This window comes from Nyctibius grandis, chromosome 1 (genome assembly GCF_013368605.1).
Source record: "Nyctibius grandis isolate bNycGra1 chromosome 1, bNycGra1.pri, whole genome shotgun sequence".
Classification (NCBI taxonomy): domain Eukaryota; kingdom Metazoa; phylum Chordata; class Aves; order Nyctibiiformes; family Nyctibiidae; genus Nyctibius; species Nyctibius grandis.
Window position 1 is genome coordinate 4,159 of NC_090658.1, and position 9,637 is coordinate 13,795.

Here is a 9,637-nt window from a genome sequence, read left to right on the forward strand (position 1 = left end):
GAAGGTAGACCTGTACACCAGAAGGGAGGGAGACCTCAACGTCCAAATGTCCAAACGTTTCACGCTCTGACCGACAAAACAAACGAGACGGGAACCCGGTTCCAAAAAGGCAAACGACCGCAGATTGCTCCCGCGACTAAGGTGGCAGCCCTGAAAGCTATTCCTGCCTGCAATCGTCCCATGTCAGCCCTTTCACAGCCCGAACAACGATGGGCTCCGCGCTTGTTTACCTACCCAAACGTTTCACACTATGTCCAAGAAAAAGACGAGCCGAGAGCCAGGCTCCAAAATACGAACGTCTGCCGCCGGGTGCCCACCGAGGCGCTCTATTGCTCGCCCTCCTCAACAAGACAGGGAAAAAATACAACAAAAAAGCTTGTGGGTCAAGATAAGGACAAAGAGATCACTCACCAACTTCCGTCACGGGAAAACACACTCTACTTGGGGAAATTCATTTAATTTATTGTCAGTCACAATCAGAGTAGGGTAACGAGAAATAAGAACAAATCTAAAAAACACCTTCCTCCCACCCCTCTCTTTTTTTTCCTGGGCTCATCTTGACTCCCAGCTTCTCTACATCCTACCCTCGACCAACGCAGGGGGACGGGGATCGGGGGGTGCGGTCAGTTCATCACTCATTGTCTCTGCCGCTCCTTCCTCCTCACGCTCTTCTTCTGCTCCAGCGTAGGGTCCCTCCCACGGGGCCACAGGTCCTGCCGTAACACCTGCTCCAGCATGGGCTCCCCTCCACGGAGCCACGGCTGCTGACAGGAGCCTGCTCCAGCGCGGGCGCTCCACGGGGTCACGGCTTCCTTCGGGCACACCCACCTACTCCAGCGAGGGGTCCTCCGTGGCCTGCAGCTGCACGTCTGCTCCACCGCGGACCTCCACGGGCTGCAGGGGGACAACCTGCGTCACCAGGGCTGCAGGGGAATCTCTGCTCTGGTGCCTGGAGCACCTCCTCCCCCTCCCTGCAGGGCAGAGAGGAAAGGATTAAAAAACAGGGAAAGGGAGCTACCGAGACAGAGAGAGGGGCAGAGGGCAAAAGAAACAGCGATGGGCTACAGGCCAGAGAGGAGGGAGGGAGAGGGAACCGGACTGAGAGAGATGGAGAAAAGCAAAGATTTCTGATGGGCCACAGGGCAGAGATGGAGAAATTAAAAGAGGGGACAGTGAGGTGGACAGAGAGACACTGAGAAATACCAAAAAACCTCAGTGAGCTAAAGGGGAGAGACAGAGGAATTAAAGAATAGGGCCAGGGAGACAGACAGAGAACGATAAAGACAAAACCAGGCTATAGGACAGAGAAGGAAGAAATTAAAACATAGAGACAGGAACGTGGAACAAGATAATACAAGAAAGAAAAGTGTATCTAGAATACAGGGCAGAGACAGAGGAAATTAGAAATAGGGACATGGAGCCAGACAGGGGGCGGGGGTAATTGCGAAGGGCTAAAGGGCAGATGGGGAGGAATTAAAAAAAATTGGGACAGGAAGACAGACAGATAGATGGAGAAAGACAAAAACAGTGATGGGCTGCAGGACAGAGGATGAAAAAAAGAGGGACAGCGAACAGGACAGAAGTGCAGACAGAAAAAGAAAGCAGAGAGGCAGAACAACAGAGAAAGAGAGGGACTTGGAGAACGAGAGAGGAAGAGATGCAGGGAAGCGAAAAAAACTACAGCTGTGAGAGAAAGAGAAGGTGGGGCAGGGAAGGACCGTGACGCAGAAGAGGGGCGACACGGCCCCAAGGGTCCGGACCTCACCACGGCTTCCGCCCTTGGAGCTGCTGGGAGAATCTGACAGTTCGGATGCATCTTCCTCTCTCTCTGCCTCCGGTCCCTTGACTCTTATCCACCTAAGAGAACACATTGGTATCATACAGCTCTTACAACACGAGGCTTCCCAGATACACAGCCCCGCACATGCCCACGCTACATGGCCCCCGGAGACCACCTCGGACGTTCAGCTCGGCCGGCCCGCTGCGTGCCGGCCTCCCCGAACTTCGGGCTCCGACGGGACCGGACCCCCGCCTCCGGCCAACGTCCACGCACCCTGCCCACCCGACGCTTTCCCACGCGGCCCCCCGACGCGCTCCCGCTCCCCCGCGCAACCGGCCAGTTTACCTTCTGCTCTTGGCCCCCGAACCAGCTCACGCAGCGCCCGCTGCCGAGCCCAAAAACCCAGCTGCCGAGCCTGTTCTCCAGCCCCAAAAACGCAGCGCTCCGCCTCTGCTGCCGACCCCAAAACCACACCACCGAGTCCCCTCTCTCACCTCCCGAAAACGCACCGCTCACCTCTGCTCCTGAGCCCCCCAAATCAGCCGCGCGAGCCTCTCCTCGAGCCCCAGGAACACAACACCTGGCCTCCGTTATTCGCGCCCCCAAGCAGCTCACGCCGCCCGCTTTCTGACCCCCCTTGCAGCCCCCACGTGCGACACCGAGGGCTGGGGGGGGCTGTAGCCACCCCGCAGCCCTGCGCCCCCAGGGCCCCACAGGCACTTTTGGGGAGCGCTCGGGAACCGCGCAGGGCCCGGCCCCACGTCTCTGCGGGGCGGCACCACCGCAGCCCGGACGGCGCTTTGCTAGCGCTCTCGCAGGCTTTACTTCGCCGCCATCGCCTGCACCGCCGCGCCCGGGCCCCCGACCCCCCCCCCCAGGCCCAAAAGCCCCCGCGGGGAGCAGGGCCCAGCCGCCCCGGGAGCGCGGACCCGCCCGCCCCCACGACCGCCCCTGGCGCCAGCAGCCGCGGACCTTTACCCCCCGCCCTGCGGGCACCGGGACCCGCCCGGCGCCGCCGGAGCCCCCCCGCGCCGGCAGCGGCAGAGCCTGCCCGGCCCCAATACCGAGCAGCTGAGAGCCGGACGGGGCTGCCCCTGCTCCCCCCCGCCCGGACACGGGCTCGGCCCCAACACCCCCCCGGCGAGCCCGGGGCAGCGTTCGGCCCGGGGCCGCTTCCGCGCCCCCCCCACCAGCCCCGAGAGCGCAGAGCTCGGACCACACCGGGGGATCGCGCCGACCGGAGAATCGCCCCTCCCAAACCCGCCGCGCCCGCGGCCCCTCACCTGCTCCGACGCGGCGCCGCCGCCAACGCCGCGCTCACCAAACAAAACTCGCGACCGCCCGCGCCGCTCGCCGCCGCTCTTGTGCGCCCGCGCAGGCGCCACGACCCGCCGCGCCAGGTTGCCCGACCTTCACTCGGCCATTTTGGGAACTTCATTTTGGCTAATGTGCATGTCCGGAAGCCGCCATTTTGCCAGGCTGCCCGACCTTTAGTCGGCCATTTTAGGAACTTCATTTAGCTACTGCGCATGTCCGGAAGCCGCCATTTTGCCAGGCTGCCCGACCTTTAGTCGGCCATTTTAGGAACTTCATTTAGCTACTGCGCATGCCCGGAAGCCGCCATTTTGCCAGGCTGCCCGACCTTTAGTCGGCCATTTTAGGAACTTCATTTAGCTACTGCGCATGCCCGGAAGCCGCCATTTTGCCAGGTTTCCCGACCATCAGTCGGCCATTTTAGGAACTTCATTTAGCTACTGCGCATGCCCGGAAGCCGCCATTTTGCCAGGCTGCCCGAACACCGCGCCCCTATCCCGCCCCTCGGGGCGGGGTTCCGCACGAGACCACGCCCCCGTCCAGCCCCTCGGGGGGGGTTCCTCAGCACATCCCGCCCCTGGCACGCCCCCACGGGGACACAGCTAATGTCCCTGGGGGGCATTAATAAACAAGAGAGTAAAATTAATTGTAAAAGTAACAGAGTTTTAAAAAGTAAAAGTAAAAAAGAGTAAATGTAAAAGAAACAAAAGTTAAGAAAACACAAAAACTACAACACTAAAACCCTAAAACAAAAAAAAAAGATTAAAAAAAATATGAAACAGCTAGACAGCACGCGGTAGACCTACATGCCAGAAACTAAGGTGGACCTGGAAGAGACAGACCAGTAAAAGTAAAGCGCAACTAATAAAGGCCCCACTAATAAAGGCCCCACTAATAAAGGCCCCACTAATAAAGGCCCCACTAATAAAGGCCCCACTAATAAAGGCACAACAGTAAAAGTAGCGCTAAAAGTGACAGAAGTTAAAAAAGTAAAAAACAAAGTGTAAATGTAAAAGAAACAAAAGTTAAAAAACCCAAAACTCTAAAACCCTAAAAAACTAAATCTAAAAAATTAACATTAAAGTAAAAAAAAATATGAAACAGGTAGACTGCACGCGCTAGACCTGCAACCCACAAACTAAGGTGCACCTGCACGCCAGAAACTAAGGTGGACCTGGAAGAGGTAAATCAGTAAAAGAAAAAAGAAGCAGCAAAAAAAGAAAAACTAATAAAGCCACCACTAATAAATGTTATAGAAATTTTCACACGATTAATGAAAACGTTCTTATGAGTTAGAGAAACAAGAATCAATAGGGGTGAAATAGAATAGTGAATAGAATAATTAATATAAGACTATCTGAATAAACACAGGTGGGCTTTCACAATCCATGAATATTGTTCTCAAAGCTCCTTGTGTAATCCTGACCTAAGACTGAACAAATCATCAATCAAAGCTTGATGAGTAGCTAAGCAGGAGTAGGCCTAGAAGTATTACCTTCTGATGATTTTAGTAAAGGGGATGTATGGTTAACCTTTTCTTTACCTTAAAAGAAATATAGGACACTTAGAAATAAAAATTATAGATAAGGTTTTAAACATAACTTTAGATGTTTTCAGGGTTGAATGTTTAGGAGACACTGGCGGTGGGAACCGGACTCTGGTCAACCTGGATCAGGGCGGGATGCTGATCACGGCAAGAACATTAAGGACGCCGATCACAGCAAGAACATCGAGGACGGGGTGTCGACCGGAGTCGGAGCGGAACCAGAACATAAAGATCAGCAAAACAATGGAAAAGAATGGACTTTTGTGGACTCTTGATGAAGGAAGAAAGAGGAATTGAAATAGTTAGTGGATTATTAACAGAAGCTTATGAAATGTTTATGATGTAATTGATTATTAGTTTCTATATAAACCAATAGTGAATTTGAGTCAGGTACCATTCACTGCGGTGGTGGTCCAACTCTGAGTTGTTAATAAAACCAGCAAACCTAGAGACCCGGACTCTGCCAATTTTCTTTAACAATAAAGCCACCACTAATAATAAAGCCACCACTAATAATAAAGCCACCACTAATAATAAAGCCACCACTAATATCCAAAAAAGTAGAAGTAATTGTAAAAGTAACAGAAGTTAAAAAAGTAAAAAATAAATATTAAATGTTAAAGAAACCTAAGCTAAAAAACCCTAACACACACACTAAAACCCTAACACACACACACTAAAACCCTAAAACACACACTAAAAACCAAAAGCTAAAATACTAAAATTAAAGAAAAAAAATAAAAAAATTATGAACTTATAAAAGTAAAAAAGACCTGCACGCCAGAAGGCGGCAAACCAGTCAGAAGAGGTACACCTGGAAGAGTTAGACCAGTAAAAGAAAAAGTAAAGAAAAAGCAAAAAAAGAAAAACTAATAAGCAGCAACTAAGCAGTGGCAACTAAGCAATAAAAAAGTAAAACTATTTGTAAAAGCAACAGAACTTAACGAAGGAGAAGTAAAAAATAAAGAGTAAATATAAAAAGTTAACAAAAGCTTACCAACCAACCAAAAAGCTAACCAACCAACCCAAAAGCTAACCAACCAACCCAAAAGCTAACCAACCAACCCAAAAGCTAACCAACCAACCAAAAAGCTAAGAAAATGTAAAAAAAATTAGAAAACAGATAGACTGCACACAGTAGACGTGCACACCACATGGAACGTAGACTTGCACGCCAGAAACAAAGGTGGACCTGCAAGAGGTAGACCAGTAAAAGAAAAAGTAAGGCACAACTAATAAAGGCACAACTAATAAAGGCACAACTAATAAAGGCACAACTAATAAAGGCACAACTAATAAAGGCACAACTAATAAAGGCACAGCAATAAAAGTAGTGGTAAAAGTGACAGAAGTTAAAAAAGTAAAAAACAAAGAGTAAATGTAAAAGAAACAAAAGTCTAAAACCCTAAAACCCTAAAAAACTAAATCTAAAAAATTAACATTAAAGTAAAAACAACTATGAAACAGGTAGCCTGCATGCGCTAGACCTGCAACCCACAAACTAAGGTGGAATTGCACGCCAGAAACTAAGGTGGACCTGGAAGAGGTAAACCAGTAAAAGAAAAAACAAGAAGCAAAAAAAGAAAAACTAATAAAGCCACCACTAATAAAGCCACCACTAATAAAGCCACCACTAATAAAGCCACCACTAATAAAGCCACCACTAATAAAGGCCCCACTAATAAAGGCCCCACTAATAAAGGCCCCACTAATAAAGGCCCCACTAATAAAGGCCCCACTAATAAAGGCCCCACTAATAAAGGCCCCACTAATAAAGGCACAACAGTAAAAGTACCGCTAAAAGTGACAGAAGTTAAAAAAGTAAAAAACAAAGTGCAAATGTAAAAGAAACAAAAGTCAAAAACCCTAAAACCCTAAAAAACGAAATCTAAAAAATTAACATTAAAGTAAAAAAAAATATGAAACAGGTAGACTGCATGCGCTAGACCTGCAACCCACAAACTAAGCTGGAATTGCACGCCAGAAACTAAGGTGGACCTGGAAGAGGTAAACCAGTAAAAGAAAAAACAAGAAGCAAAAAAGAAAAACTAATAAAGCCACCACTAATAAAGCCACCACTAATAAAGCCACCACTAATAAAGCCACCACTAATAAAGCCACCACTAATAAAGCCACCACTAATAAAGCCACCACTAATAAAGCCACCACTAATAAAGCCACCACTAATAAAGCCACCACTAATAAAGCCACCACTAATAAAGCCACCACTAATAAAATAGAGAGTAAAATTAATTGTAAAGTACCAGAAGTTTAAAAAGGAAAAGTAAAAAAGAGTAAATGTAATAGAAAGAAAAGTTAAGAAACCGGAAAACTAAACCACTAAAACCCTAAAACAAAAAAAGATAAAAAAAATTATGAAAGAGCTAGACGGCACGCGGTAGACCTACAAGCCAGAAACTAAGGTGGAGCTGAAAGAAGTAGACCAGTAAAAGAAAAAGTAAAGCACAACTAATAAAGGCCCCACTAATAAAGGCCCCACTAATAAAGGCCCCACTAATAAAGGCCCCACTAATAAAGGCCCCACTAATAAAGGCCCCACTAATAAAGGCCCCACTAATAAAGGCCCCACTAATAAAGGCCCCACTAATAAAGGCCCCACTAATAAAGGCCCCACTAATAAAGGCCCCACTAATAAAGGCCCCACTAATAAAGGCCCCACTAATAAAGGCCCCACTAATAAAGGCCCCACTAATAAAGGCCCCACTAATAAAGGCCCCACTAATAAAGGCACAACAGTAAAAGTACCGCTAAAAGTGACAGAAGTTAAAAAAGTAAAAAACAAAGTGCAAATGTAAAAGAAACAAAAGTCAAAAACCCTAAAACCCTAAAAAACGAAATCTAAAAAATTAACATTAAAGTAAAAAAAAATATGAAACAGGTAGACTGCACGCGCTAGACCTGCAACCCACAAACTAAGGTGGATCTGCACGCCAGAAACTAAGGTGGACCTGGAAGAGGTAAACCAGTAAAAGAAAAAACAAGAAGCAAAAAAAGAAAAACTAATAAAGCCACCACTAATAAAGCCACCACTAATAAAGCCACCACTAATAAAGCCACCACTAATAAAGCCACCACTAATAAAGCCACCACTAATAAAGCCACCACTAATAAAGCCACCACTAATAAAGCCACCACTAATAAAATAGAGAGTAAAATTAATTGTAAAGTACCAGAAGTTTAAAAAGGAAAAGTAAAAAAGAGTAAATGTAATAGAAAGAAAAGTTAAGAAACCGGAAAACTAAACCACTAAAACCCTAAAACAAAAAAAGATAAAAAAAATTATGAAAGAGCTAGACGGCACGCGGTAGACCTACAAGCCAGAAACTAAGGTGGAGCTGAAAGAAGTAGACCAGTAAAAGAAAAAGTAAAGCACAACTAATAAAGGCCCCACTAATAAAGGCCCCACTAATAAAGGCCCCACTAATAAAGGCCCCACTAATAAAGGCCCCACTAATAAAGGCCCCACTAATAAAGGCCCCACTAATAAAGGCCCCACTAATAAAGGCCCCACTAATAAAGGCCCCACTAATAAAGGCCCCACTAATAAAGGCCCCACTAATAAAGGCCCCACTAATAAAGGCCCCACTAATAAAGGCCCCACTAATAAAGGCCCCACTAATAAAGGCCCCACAGTAAAAGTAGCGCTAAAAGTGACAGATGTTAAAAAAGTAAAAAAACAAAGTGTAAATGTAAAAGAAACAAAAGTTAAAAAACCCAAAACCCTAAAACCCTAAAAAATTAACATTAAAGTAAAAAAAATTATGAAACAGGTAGACTGCACGCGCTAGACCTGCAACCCACAAACTAAGGTGGATCTGCACGCCAGAAACTAAGGTGGACCTGGAAGAGGTAAACCAGTAAAAGAAAAAAGAAGCAGCAAAAAAAGAAAAACTAATAAAGCCACCACTAATAATAAAGCCACCACTAATAATAAAGCCACCACTAATAATAAAGCCACCACTAATAATAAAGCCACCACTAATATCCAAAAAAGTAGAATTGTAAAAGTAACAGAGGTTAAAAAGGTAAAAAATAAATATTAAATGTTAAAGAAACCTAAGTTAAAAAACCCTAACACACACACTAAAACCCTAAAACACACACTAAAAACCAAAAGCTAAAATACTAAAATTAAAGAAAAAAAATAAAAAAATTATGAACTTATAAAAGTAAAAAAGACCTGCACGCCAGAAGGCGGCAAACCAGTCAGAAGAGGTACACCTGGAAGAGTTAGACCAGTAAAAGAAAAAGTAAAGAAAAAGCAAAAAAAGAAAAACTAATAAGCAGCAACTGAGCAGTGGCAACTAAGCAATAAAAAAGTAAAACTATTTGTAAAAGCAACAGAAGTTAACGAAGCAGAAGTAAAAAATAAAGAGTAAATATAAAAAGTTAACAAAAGCTAACAAACCAACCAAAAAGCTAACAAACCAACCAAAAAGCTAACAAACCAAAAAGCTAAGAAAATGTAAAAAAAATTAGAAAACAGATAGACTGCACACAGTAGACCTGCACACCACATGGAACGTAGACTTGCACGCAGGAAACAAAGGTGGACCTGGAAGAGGTAGACCAGTAAAAGAAAAAGTAAGGCACCACTAATAACGGCACCACTAATAACGGCACCACTAATAACGGCACCACTAATAACGGCACCACTAATAACGGCACCACTAATAACGGCACCACTAATAACGGCACCACTAATAACAGCACAACAGTAAAAGTAGTGGTAAAAGTGACAGAAGTTAAAAAAGTAAAAAACAAAGAGTAAATGTAAAAGAAACAAAAGTCAAAAACCCTAAAACCCTAAAAAACTAAATCTAAAAAATTAACATTAAAGTAAAAACAACTATGAAACAGGTAGACTGCACGTGCTAAACCTGCAACCCACAAACTAAGGTGGATCTGCACACCAGAAACTAAGGTGGACCTGGAAGAGGTAGACCAGTAAAAGAAAAAACAAAAAGCAAAAAAAA

At 45.6% G+C, this 9,637-nt stretch overlaps 1 long non-coding RNA gene across 2 annotated transcripts; it reads right to left on the reverse strand.

Annotated features, from left to right (window-relative positions):
- Positions 1-441: 441 nt before the first annotated feature.
- Positions 442-3,157, reverse strand: LOC137668441 (uncharacterized). 2 transcript variants are annotated; one of them, XR_011048938.1, is made up of 3 exons: positions 3,064-3,157; positions 1,766-1,857; positions 442-971 (listed from the first exon to the last, which is right to left on the reverse strand). It is a non-coding gene; the product is annotated as an uncharacterized lncRNA (long non-coding RNA). The 2 variants fall into 2 exon arrangements; XR_011048939.1 differs by having other exon boundaries at positions 1,761-1,857.
- Between the last annotated feature and the right edge of the window lie 6,480 nt (positions 3,158-9,637).